Here is a 12,998-nt window from a genome sequence, read left to right as displayed (position 1 = left end):
TGTCCAAACCTTTTTTAAACCCAGATATGCTAACCGCTGTTACTACATCCTCCGGCAAAGAGTTCCAGAGCTTAACCATTCATTGAGTGAAAAAATATTTCCTCCTGTTTGTTTTAATAGTATTTCTGTGTAACTTCCTTGAAGTTCCCCTTGTCTTTGTACTTTTGGAACAAGTGAAAAATCGATTTACTTCTCATTCTACACCACTCAGGATTTTGTAGACTCAATCATTTGCTCTCTCCCTTTTTGTTCACTCACCTTTCCCTCTCTTGCTATACAAAAATTAGTGCCAGTGAGTGGGCAGTAGTGAGGAGGATATGCACAAAGCAAATTCTCAGGTACTTCTGTTTGTTTCCTCTCATGACCTACTGGTAATCAGGCTGTGGAAATAGACAGGAGCTGGCTGTATTAGAAAAGAGTGCTTTATCTGCTTCCACAGCCTGTGCACTGTGTGTAGCTAGCAAAGAGTCGCTCTCTTGCTTGCAGTTCTTTATTGCCATTGATGAATCAGCAACTGGATGTGCTCATCAGTAGGATTATTCTGTACTGATAGAGTAAAGTGGCAGATAGCTTAATAATTTGTGCGTTAATAATGCAGTGTGGAGCATAGATGAAAGAGCTCAACGATAAATATATTAGATTAGAGGCCAACTGAGTTTCGGTTTTGGCACCAAAACCAGCCCAAAACCGTTGTTCAGGTTTCAGCAGAAAGTGCAAGTGGACAGGCTAGGCTAGGCCGGACCAGCCACCTGTCTCGCTCTGTCCCCGGGAGGACAACAGGTGCTGGCGAGCCAGCCCCCCCCACCAACCCAGAGGCCCTCTCCGAACCTACCTTTAACTTATCTGGTGGTCTAGTGGCTTCTTCAGGACAGGAGCTACCCCAATCGCTCCTGCCCCTGCTGGTTCCTCCATTCAAATGGCTGCCGAGAGTTCCCACAGCAGCCTTACAAGGAACTTCCCCAAGTTCCTTCAATACCCTTGAATATATCCCATTCATCCACATCCTATATTTCCAGCTACAGCCAGCCTCGTTTTGTTCAAGAGGGAATAGATAGCTATTTTACAGTTGCTTATTTTATCAAATTTATAAATTGTCTTTCCAGATTGTTTTTATTGAAATTGTTTTATATAAAGTTGCATCCCCTTGAACAATGCTCATTCCATATCATCAAGCTGATCAATCCATAGACTGGTGGGTTGTGTCCATCTACCAGCAGGTGGAGATAGAGAGCAAACTTTTGCCTCCCTATATGTGGTCATGTGCTGCCGGAAACTCCTCAGTATGTTCTCTATCTCAGCAGGTGGTGGTCACACACAGCAGCAGCTCTGGCTAGGCCTCCAAGCCTAATTTTTAGGTTTTGTTGAGTGCCTGGGGTTGAGGGCTCTTTTGAGCAAGTACAAACCTGGTGGTGCCAGGTCCCTCCTTTTCTCCCCCCTCCCGCTGGCTCCGTTAAAAAAAAAAAAAATTTTAAACGTCCTTAAAGGCGTTTATTTCAACGTTTATTTAAACGTTCATTGCAGCTACTCACTGGGACACCAGTTCGTTACAGCTCGGAGCGGACAGCAGGTAATTTTTACCTTTTTATAGCGGGCAGGGGGTTCCCGATTCTTCTCCTCGTGGCTTATGGCGTCGGAGGGCGAGGGCGCAAAGGGTCGCTCCCCGGATCGCTTGAGCGCTTCTAGAGGGGATGCGGGGGTCTTACAGCCTGATTCGCCCTTGTTGGGTGACAGTTTCGTGACCGATGAATGTCCGTCCCGGTCCTTCCTCCGGCGTGGCGGTTTTTCCCGCCATAAACGCCCATACCCCGCTCCTCGCCTCCGCCATCTTGGCCGGCCACGCGGCTCGGACGGCTTCTTCGTGGGCCGCCCTTGAGGTTGGAGACATTAATGCCATGAACGCCCTTAATTTGGGCGACGGCACAAAAGCGGCTAAAGTTAAGCGCCGTTCTTCCCGCGCGGCTCCTTCACGGAGTGTTGCACCGGACGCCATTTTGGATGCGCAGCATGTCTCTCCCCCGCTCTTGCGAGCGCCGGTTAAGGGTGCGTCTAGGGCTGTTGCCCAGGCTGCGGAAGTACACAGTCTGGGGGGTTTCTCCCCCGAGTTTATTTTGCTGCTGCATCAGGCTTTCCTCATGCAAAACGCTGCCCCTGCTCCCTCGTCTGGTAAAGAGGTTGAGGTTCCCAGAGGTAAACGCCCTCGGGTTGATTCCCAGGCCTTGGAGGACTTTGTCTCCTCCGCTGTAGATGAGGGCAGCGTGTCTGAGGTCTCCCAACAGTCCTTTGCGGATTCCTTGGAGGAGACGGATCCCCGCTCGGATGGAGCGGATGACCCCTCTGCAGCGCGGCTTTTTAGCCCAGAGGATTTGCCCAACCTGTTGTTACAGGCCATGGACACTTTGAAGATTTCCTCTCCGGAGGACGTCTCTCCCTCAGCCCCTGTTGGCTCTGCCATTATGCTGGGGACGAAGCGCCCGCCTAGAACCTTCCACGTGCATGATGCCATGCACACCTTAATTTCGGCTCAATGGGATGTCCCAGAAGCGAGCCTTAAAGTGGCTAGGGCTATGTCCCGCCTCTATCCTTTGGCTGTGAGTGAACGTGAGGCCTATCTATGGCCTACCGTGGATTCTTTAATCACTGCGGTGACTAAGAAAACGGCGTTGCCGGTGGAAGGTGGCACGGCCCTAAAGGACGCCCAAGACAGAAGATTGGAGGCGGCCTTAAGGTCGTCCTTTGAGGCGGCTGCTTTAAATGTGCAGGCCTCAGTTTGTGGCTCCTATGTGGCCAGGGCGTGCCTGACTATGGTGCAGCGGGCTTCCCCCTCGGATCATTCCTTGAGGGCTGATTGGCCGGCCCTGGAATCGGGCTTAGCCTATTTGGCAGACTTGCTGTATGATGTCTTGAGGGCCTCAGCGAAAGGCATGGCTCAGACAATCTCTGCGCGGCGGTGGCTTTGGCTGAAACATTGGTCTGCTGACCACGCCTCTAAATCCCGCCTGGCTAGGTTGCCTTTTAAAGGCAAGCTGCTCTTTGGGGTCGAGCTGGACAAAATCGTGACCGATCTCGGCACGTCTAAGGGCAAGAAATTACCAGAGGTCAGGGCTCGGGCTAGTACTCGTCCCGGTACCTCCAGAGGATGGTTGCAGGAAGCCCGTCGGTACCGCCCGGGCAAGTCGGGTTCCTCTGCCCCCTCTTCCTTCAAGAGGAATTTCTCCCCCAAGCAGCATTCCTTTCGCAGAGACCGCCGTCCCGGAGGTGCTCCCTCCGGTCCTCCCCCAGGGTCTCGTACCCAATGACGGGGTCTTGGTCCACGCCCCAGTGCAGATTGGAGGACGGCTGTCCTCGTTTCTGGGTGAGTGGACCACAATAACTTCAGACGCGTGGGTGCTGGAAGTCATCAGAGACGGCTACAAACTAGAGTTCTGCCAACCCTTAAAAGACGGGTTTGTACTCTCTCCCTGCAAGTCTCCGGTCAAAGCTGTGGCAGTGCAGCAGACCTTGGACAATCTGATCCGCCTCGGCGCGGTCGTTCCGGTGCCAGAAAATCAGCTTGGCAAGGGGCGTTACTCCATTTACTTTGTGGTACCAAAGAAAGGAGGTTCTGTCCGGCCTATCCTCGACCTCAAAGGAGTCAATCGGGCCTTGAAAGTGCGGCACTTTCGCATGGAGACTCTCCGCTCTGTTATAGCGGCAGTGAAGGCAGGAGAGTTCCTGGCATCCTTGGACATCAAGGAAGCGTACCTGCATATTCCCATCTGGCCTCCTCATCAACGCTTTCTGCGTTTTGCAGTCCTGGGACGACACTTCCAGTTCAGAGCCCTCCCTTTCGGGTTGGCTACTGCTCCGCGGACCTTTTCCAAAGTAATGGTGGTCATCGCGGCCTTCCTACGAAAGGAAGGGGTACAAGTCCATCCTTATCTGGACGACTGGTTGATCCGAGCCCCCTCTTATGCAGAGTGCGGCAAAGCTGTGGACCGGGTAGTTGCTCTTTTGAGCTCCCTGGGATGGATCATCAACTGGGAGAAGAGCCAGCTGCGCCCAACTCAGTCCCTGGAGTACCTGGGAGTTCGATTCGACACCCAAGTGGGCAGAGTGTTCCTGCCAGACAATCGGATTGTCAAACTTCAGGCTCAGGTGGACCAGTTCCTAGTAGCCTCTCCCCTTCGGGCTTGGGACTATGTGCAGCTGTTGGGCTCTATGACGGCCACGATGGAAGTAGTGCCCTGGGCCAGGGCTCATATGAGACCACTTCAACACTCCTTGCTGCAGCGCTGGACTCCGATGTCGGAGGATTATGCTGTGCGACTTCCCTTGGACCCAGCAGTGCGCAAGGCGCTGAGCTGGTGGATGCAGACAGACAAATTGTCTGCAGGAATGCCTCTGGTGACCCCAGAGTGGATTGTCGTCACGACGGACGCCTCTTTGTCGGGCTGGGGAGCCCACTGCTTGGGAAGGACAGCGCAGGGGCTCTGGTCTCCTGCAGAGGCAAAGTGGTCTATCAACCTCCTGGAACTCAGAGCCATTCGGTTGGCGCTTTTGGAGTTCATCCCGGTACTGGTGTGGAAGCCTGTACGGGTCCTGTCGGACAATGCCACGGCTGTGGCCTATGTCAACCGCCAGGGAGGTACCAAGAGCGCCCCTCTAGCCAAGGAGGCTATGTATCTTTGCCAGTGGGCAGAAGCGAACCTGGAGCAGCTTTCAGCGGCCCACATTGCCGGAGTCATGAATGTCAAGGCGGACTTTCTCAGTCGCCATACCTTGGAGCCCGGAGAGTGGCAGCTATCTGCTCAGGCGTTCTTGGACATCACGAAGCGCTGGGGCCAGCCGAGCCTAGATCTGATGGCGTCATCGGCCAATTGCCAAGTGCCGCGCTTCTTCAGCAGAGGACGGGACCCTCGATCCCTGGGAGTAGATGCTCTTCTCCAACAGTGGCCGACACGAGCTCCTCTATGTGTTCCCGCCCTGGCCCATGTTGGGCAGGGTGCTAGACCGGGTGGCAAAGCACCCCGGCAGGGTAATCCTGGTGGGTCCGGATTGGCCCAGGCGTCCCTTGTAAGCGGACTTGATCAGGCTCTCAGTGGACGATCCTCTGCGTCTGCCAGTGGAGCAGGGCCTGTTACATCAGGGTCCCGTGGTGATGGAGGATCCCTCCCCCTTTGGTCTTACGGCCTGGCTATTGAGCGGCAGCGTCTGAGGAAGAAGGGCTTCTCAGACAAGGTCATCGCCACTATGTTGAGAGCGAGGAAGCGCTCTACTTCTACTGCTTACGCCAGGGTTTGGCGTATCTTTGCAGCGTGGTGTGAAGCAGGCTCACTTTCTCCCTTCACTGCTCCAATTTCTTCAGTGTTGGCGTTCCTGCAAGAAGGTCTGGAGAAAGGCCTGTCGCTCAGTTCCCTTAAAGTCCAGGTAGCGGCTCTGGCTTGCTTCAGGGGCCGCCTGAAGGGTGCTTCCCTGGCTTCTCAGCCAGATGTGGTGCGCTTTCTCAAGGGAGTTAATCACCTGCGCCCTCCTCTGCACTCAGTGGTGCCTGCGTGGAATCTCAACCTGGTGCTAAGAGCATTGCAGAAGCCGCCTTTTGAACCCTTGTCGAGGGCATCTCTGAAAGACCTGACGTTGAAAGCAGTCTTTTTGGTGGCTATCACTTCAGCCAGAAGAGTTTCCGAGCTCCAGGCGCTCTCATGTCGAGAGCCTTTTCTGCAGTTCACTGAGGCAGGAGTGACTATTCGCACAGTGCCTTCCTTCCTGCCCAAGATTGTTTCTCGCTTCCATGTGAATCAGCAGCTCTGTCTCCCTTCCTTTCGTAGGGAGGACTACCCAGAGGAGTTCTCTGCTCTTAAATATCTGGATGTGAGACGGGTCATCATCAGATACTTGGAAGTGACCAATGATTTCCGGAAATCGGATCATCTGTTTGTCCTGTTTGCAGGTCCTCGTAAGGGTCTGCAGGCTGCTAAGCCTACAGTGGCAAGATGGGTCAAGGAAGCCATTGCGGCGGCTTATGTGGCCGCGGGGAAGGTGCCGCCTATCCAGCTGAAGGCTCACTCCACGAGAGCTCAGGCGGCCTCGATGGCAGAGGCCGGATCCGTCTCCTTGGAAGAGATATGCAAGGCGGCAACTTGGGCTTCGGCTCATACATTCTCCAAGCATTACCGTTTGGCTGTGGCTGCACGGGCGGAGGCCCGGTTTGGAGCTTCAGTGTTGAGGTCAGGGATTTCTATGTCCTGCCCTGGGTGAGTACTGCTTCGGTACATCCCACCAGTCTATGGATTGATCAGCTTGATGATATGGAAGGTAAAATTATGTATAATCATACCTGATAATTTTCTTTCCATTAATCATAGCTGATCAATCCATAGCCCCTCCCAGATATCTGTACTGTTTTTATTCTGGTTGCATTTCAGGTTCAAGTTTAGTCTTCAGTTGCTTCAGAAAGACTTCGTGTTCAAGTTTTTTTTTTCACTTGGATTCTTCAAGAGTTGAGACGAGTTTGTGTTACAGTGAGCTGCTGCATTCCTCTCCCCTCCGTTTTACGGGGCTGGATTGAGACTTAAAATTCTGCCGGCACTCCCTCCCGCTTCGTGCGGCTGTAGGGCAGCTTTGTACCCCTCCCGCTTCGGCGGTGTTAGGGTCAGTCAGCTCCTCCCGCGGTTGCGGTTGCAGGATAAGCCAGATCCCCCCGCATCGGCGGGTGTGGTGTCCCTCCCCCGCTCCGCGGGGATGAGCTGGACGGATTCCCCTCCCCCACTTGTGTGGGGATGAGCTGGGTTAATTCCCCTCCCCCGTTTCGGCGGTGGTGAGCTGGGCAGAGTGTCCCTTCGTGGGTGTAATTCTCTAAGTGCTGAGTCCTGCGGATGGAGCTTTGATATCGACATACTGAGAAGTTTCCGGCAGCACATGACCACATATAGGGAGGCAAAAGTTTGCTCTCTATCTCCACCTGCTGGTAGATGGACACAACCCACCAGTCTATGGATTGATTAGCTATGATTAATGGAAAGAAAATTATCAGGTATGATTATACATAATTTTACCTTAAAATGCTTGAAAAACAGCAGTAACATAAAAGTAAAAACATTCGCAAAACCAAAATGGATAATAACCTAGAAATAGAAATATGGTAAACACCTTTTTTTTTTTTAAAGGTTTAAGTATGTGCTTTATTATTATTAAAGATCTTTATTAACCACAAATGAACAGTACAAAGCACACAAACAAAACTTGCCCAAACAGAGAAGAAACAAACAGCAGCACAATCCTTATAGTATGGTTATTATATCATTTTAACCCTCTCACCCTTCCCTCCCTCCATGATACACCGCTCCGTATCCTGTCACTGCCAGTCTTGTACCTTCACTACCATGATGCACCGCTCCATATTCCGTCACCGCCAGTGTTGTACTGCCATGACACACAATGGAAACTAGGTATTTAATGCACAACATGCTATTCATATAAGGTAAAAGATATTTAAAAATATGAGCTTAAATAATCAGCAAAACTACAAGGACAGTCTACTAATTGAATAATGTAATAATTTATAGTCCCCCTTTATCCTGTAGAATGTAAAAGGCAAATTACAGTAGCATAAAACAATCGTAGAACTTGTAAACAATATAAATACCAAGTCACAATTAAGACTATGGTACAAATAAAATATGAATACAGATAAAACAGAAAACCTTAGCCCAAAAGGCAAGTAATCCCTGATAAACATAAACTTTTAAAAATCTCAAAGAACCCTGTCATGCCACCTATTCAGTCTCATCAACAGTTATGGCGTTGACAGTAGACATTCACAAGCTGATCTTAAATTCTTGGTGAGGGCATACATATACGGCCTTTTAAATTTGTGATACTCAAGCCATCAATGGTCTTAAAGGCCAAAAAAAATATTTTAAAGAGATGCATTCATTACCAGTGTAACAGTATCTCTTTCAGTGCATAAAATGAAGCATAAACCATTGCACCAGAATTTTGAATTAACTGCTGGTTCCTTAAATCCTTTAATGGTACCAGGGCAGCTGTCTGATATCCCACAGGTCTGCAAATCCCACTGTCAAAGGGAAACCCTATATAGGTTTTCCTTTTGAATATTATGCCAGCTGTTAGAATGGGCCTCACTTCAGCACCCTAGGCATCATTCTTCCATTTCCTGAGCATCAAAAAAGCAGTTCTTCCTTGTTTCATAACCTTTGGGCAACCCGCACTGAAATTAACAAGATGGTCGAATAACAGGCAGCTCTGAGGCCCAGCCGCAGATGGGTGCCATAGCAGAGAGAAATCGGCGACAGACACCCTGACGAGGGAGTCTGGCATACGGGAGCCAGACTGGACGGGCAGCGCTTAGCGGACAAGCTGTCTCGCTGGACCGGACCAGGAGAACACTTAGATGCCAACACATGTAGTCACAAGGGTGGCGTGAGCGGAAACAGAGAGGCCAGCTGCCGCTCTGAAGCCAGACTCCACACCCAACCCGCCATCCCCTCGCACAGCTGCCCTTGTACAGCCAGCGAACTGCCTTGCTGGGCCGGACCTGGAGGCACGTGACTACCAGCACGTATGGCCACTGCAGGAAAGAGAATGGAGCCAGGAGAACCGAGCATTGGAGGAAGACGAGTGGAGCTGTGGGAGCCAAGCATTGTTGCAGACCCCGAGTCCCCAGTCCAAGTGGCCACCCATGAGCGGTAGCAGCCCTAGAGCTGAGCAGAAGTATGGTGAGAGTGTTGAGGAGGAGCCACAGGAGGAGGGCGAGGTCAGCACTCTTCGCAGCCAATGAGCCTGTGCTCTGCACCACTGATCATCGGTAGTTGAGAGGAAAGTGCGACGAGGCCTCCGTGTGTTCAGTGGGGCCCGCCAGTGGCTCGGATGGAGACTCGCTCCCCCCCCCCCCCCCCCCCCATTTTGCCTGGGACAGGGTCGGGCCTAGTGGGGGAGGAGGAGGAGGGGCGGCAGTTGCATGTTTTTTGGGAAGGGCACACATGAAAAAAAATAGGCATGTTTGACGTACAACAGCTAATTCAGCAGACAATTGGCAAGCAACATGAGCCATGAAGACCGGACCGTTCTGCGCATGAAGGAAAGGCGAAATCAAGAAATTCAACAAGGTGAAAAAACCTTTTCATGTAATTCTCCTTTCCTTGCGGAACCATTCAAAGTTGATGTGCCCTGTCCTTTACTGAAGCTGAAGCTCTAGAAGTAGTGCTAAAACCTGGAGAAGGTACCCTTAGACGAAGAGGCCTGAACCGTCTTGTAGAAAAGTGGTCAGGCATCCTACTTCCCGGTCTAGGAACTGGGGATAAAGGATAGGAGGCAGTGATTATTATGGTTTAGTTTTGTTTTATTCTGTAAATATATCTGGTTTTAGGGCCAGTTCTACATAACCTGGGCAGACTTATACGGTCTGTGCCCTGAAGAGCATAGGTACAAATCAAAGTAGTGTATACACAAAAAGTAGCACACATGAGTTGTCTTGTTGGGCAGACTGGATGAACCGTGCAGGTCTTTTTCTGCCATCATCTACTATGTTACTATGTATTGTTATGTTTTCAATAAACAATGAGGGGTCCACTTTCAGTGGAGTTGTGAAGCATGTTGAGATAGACAGATAGATATAATACACGTACAGCAGTTTGTGTGTAACATAAACTCCCACAAAATGGCCAACCTAAGGACATGTTTATTTTACTTCTTGATAGCAATATGGACACCAGCCACATCGCCCAATGAATGGAACAAAATACCTATACGCATCACTAACAAACGACGATCATATTCTGGTCGATAGAGCCAGAATATGACCACAACAACAAAATAGAAACAAAACCAACAAAAAAAATTATAAAAAACAGAATAACAAACCACAGGACCACAACCATGAAACAGACAGACCACACAAACAACTACAAACAATTAAATGCATCAAAAATAACTACAATAAATACACCCCAATACCCATAGGATATATAAATGCAGTTAACAAGACAGCACTGCTGAGAGATTGGATAGAAACAGAGCAACTAGGATTATTGATAATAACAGAAACATGGCTACATCTCGAAGATGACCCAGCACTACTGGACCTATGTCCAATGGGATATAAAACAGTACACGTCAACAGAACCAAAAAGAAGGGCAGTGGAATAGCAATAATATACAAAACTAATTTCACTGTATAGCCAGTTGCTAAACACATCCTCAGCAATAGAAATATTGGCATGCAAAATCACTGGCACGACATTAGCAGGTCAACTATGTATTATATTGTTCTGTTGACCCCCAGGCAACTGGTCAAATGCCCAAGAAGACTTCATGGACTTCGTATCAAATACCTGCACACACCAACAAAATGTCCTATTAATAAGCGATATCAACCTGTACCTAGATAAATAGAACAACACCAACATCAGAGCACTAATGGAATTTCACAACAGCACAAGGGACCTCATCCCCCACAAAAGGCCACCTCCTAGACATACTAGCTTATAGGTTCTTAACAATCAACGATCACACACTAGAAAACTACAAGTGGGAGGAGGTAATCTGGTCAGACCAGAACAAGCTCAATTTCACATTAAAATGGAAAGAGAACGGAAATAACAGAACACCAAAACCAGCACACACATACAGAGGGAAGATGGAAAACCACACCTTCTGGGAAACATCGAGGAATGAAAACAGCAACCTAACACAATATGACATCCACTTCATGAGAAAATGGGATGAAACAAGCAAAAATATCCTGAACAATATAGCACCACTTAAAACAAAAAAAACAACCAAGACCCTGGTTCAATGACATAAAAAAAACTATGCAGGAAACTTGAAAGAATATGGGCCAAAAACAAAACAGATCTAAACAAAGACATATGGAAGAAAGCCATAAGGACTTATTTATTTATTTATTTATTTATTGCATTTGTATCCCACATTTTCCCACCTTTTTGTGGATTCAGTGTGGCTTACAATATGAGTTAAATGATGGAAATACAATTTGTTACAGATTGGTTATGGATTACATTGTGCAGAGTTATGCGAGACAATCGAGGTGTCGTTAAGGAATGTAACAATGGAACACAAACATTGAAACGTTGGAAGGAGACAATGGGAGCTTAGAGGGCGATAATAAGGCATGAAGACATATGGTGTATATCTTTCTGTGAGTAAAGGTATGAGTGATGTGATATTACGGTAATGAGAGTTCAGAAATGGATGTATGATGCATTAATGAACAGTAAGTATGGACTTTATGTGTTTTGGTTCTTTCCGTAAATTTTTTTAAAAAGATGGGTCTTCAGTAATCTGCGGAAGGAAGCTTGCTCGTGGATCGTTCTTAAGTTGCGCGGCAGTGTATTCCAAAACTGCGTGCTCATGTGAGAAAAGGTTGACGCGTGTAGCGCCTTGTATTTCAAGCCCTTGCAATTGGGGAAGTGGAGGTTAAGGAAGGTTCGGGATGATCTTTTGGCGTTTCTGGGTGGTAAGTCTATTAACTCAGACATGTAGGCTGGGGCTTCGCCATGAATGATTTTGTGGACTAATGTGCATACTTTAAAAGTGACGCGTTCCTTGAGTGGAAGCTAGTGCAGTTTCTCTCGTAATGGTTTTGCACTTTCATATTTTGGCTTTCCAAAGATGAGTCTGGCTGCCGTATTCTGGGCTGTTTGAAGTTTCCTCAGTGTTTGCTCTTTGCAACCTGCGTATAGTGAGTTGCAGTAGTCCAGATGGCTGAGTACAAGGGATTGCACTAGGCTGCGAAAGACGGATCTTGGGAAGTATGGTCTTATCCTTTTCAGTTTCCACATGCTGTAAAACATCTTTTTAGTTGTGTTGTTAGCGTGAGTTTCGAGCGTTAGGTGGCGGTCGATAGTGATTCCAAGTATTTTTAGCGTTTCTGAGATTTGAAGGTTTAGGTTTGGTGTGTTTATAGCGGTGAATTCCTTTGTGTTGGGAGGTGAGTATCAGGCATTGAGTTTTTTCTGCGTTTAATTTCAGACGAAATGCATCTGCCCATGTGTTCATGATGTGTAGGCTTTGATTGATTTCGTTGAAGATTTCGTTAATGTCTTGTTTGAAGGGGATGTATATTGTCACATCTTCAGCGAATATATATGGGTTGAGGTTATGGTTTCATAGGAGTTTTGCCAGAGGGATCATCATTAGGTTGAAAATGGTTGGTGAGAGAGGTGATCCTTGTGGTACTCCACATTCAAGTGTCCATGCCTTAGACGTGGTCGAATTTGATGTGACTTGATATGAACGTTGGGTTAGGAACCCTTCAAACCAATTCAGGACATTTCCTCCAATGCCAAAATATTCGAGTATGTGTAATAGGATTCCGTGGTCAACCATATCGAAGGCACTTGACATGTCAAATTGTAGGAGGAGTATATTGTTGCCAGTCGCAATTATTTGTTTAAATCTAGTCATAAGAGTGACTGATACTGTTTCTGTGCTATGATTCGACCGGAATCCTGATTGGGCATCATGCAGTATTGAGTGTTTGTTTAGATAGTTTGTGAGTTGTTTGGTTACCATTCCTTCGGTTATTTTGGTTATTAATGGTATGGATGCTACTGGCCTGTAGTTGGTTATTTCACTCGTACTTTTCTTTGTATCTTTAGGAATTGGGGTGAGTAAGATTTTTCCTTTTTCTTTTGGGAAAAGTCCGTTTTGTAGCATGAAGTTCACATGGTTCGTTAGGTCTATTATGAATTGTTGAGGAGCAGATTTCATGAGGTTATTTGGGCACGTATCTAGTTTGCAGTGGGATTTGGCATATCTTTTGAGATACAAACACAATATTAAAAAAAGCAAAAACTACAACACAGTATTTAAACAAAACAAAACCCAAGATCCAACCTCGCGATACCTCAGGCATCCATCACAGACTTCTTACAAGAATGTGAAACCAACAACATCCGAACCGTGGCAGAGAGAATCTGGTTCGCTTTTGAACCACCCAAAACAAGCATAGTGAAGGCAACACTGACAAAATATGCAAA

General features: G+C 48.0%; 1 protein-coding gene across 2 annotated transcripts in view; it reads left to right on the top strand.

Annotated features, from left to right (window-relative positions):
• RIPK1 (receptor interacting serine/threonine kinase 1) overlaps positions 1 to 12,998 on the top strand; it is a 273,536-nt gene that overhangs the window by 150,603 nt on the left and 109,935 nt on the right. The gene's annotated exons all lie outside the window — the stretch shown is intronic.

The sequence above is a fragment of the Microcaecilia unicolor genome, chromosome 1 (assembly GCF_901765095.1).
Source record: "Microcaecilia unicolor chromosome 1, aMicUni1.1, whole genome shotgun sequence".
In the NCBI taxonomy this organism is placed as follows: domain Eukaryota; kingdom Metazoa; phylum Chordata; class Amphibia; order Gymnophiona; family Siphonopidae; genus Microcaecilia; species Microcaecilia unicolor.
Note: the sequence above shows the minus strand (reverse complement) of the source record. Positions and strands in the feature narration are given on the sequence as shown.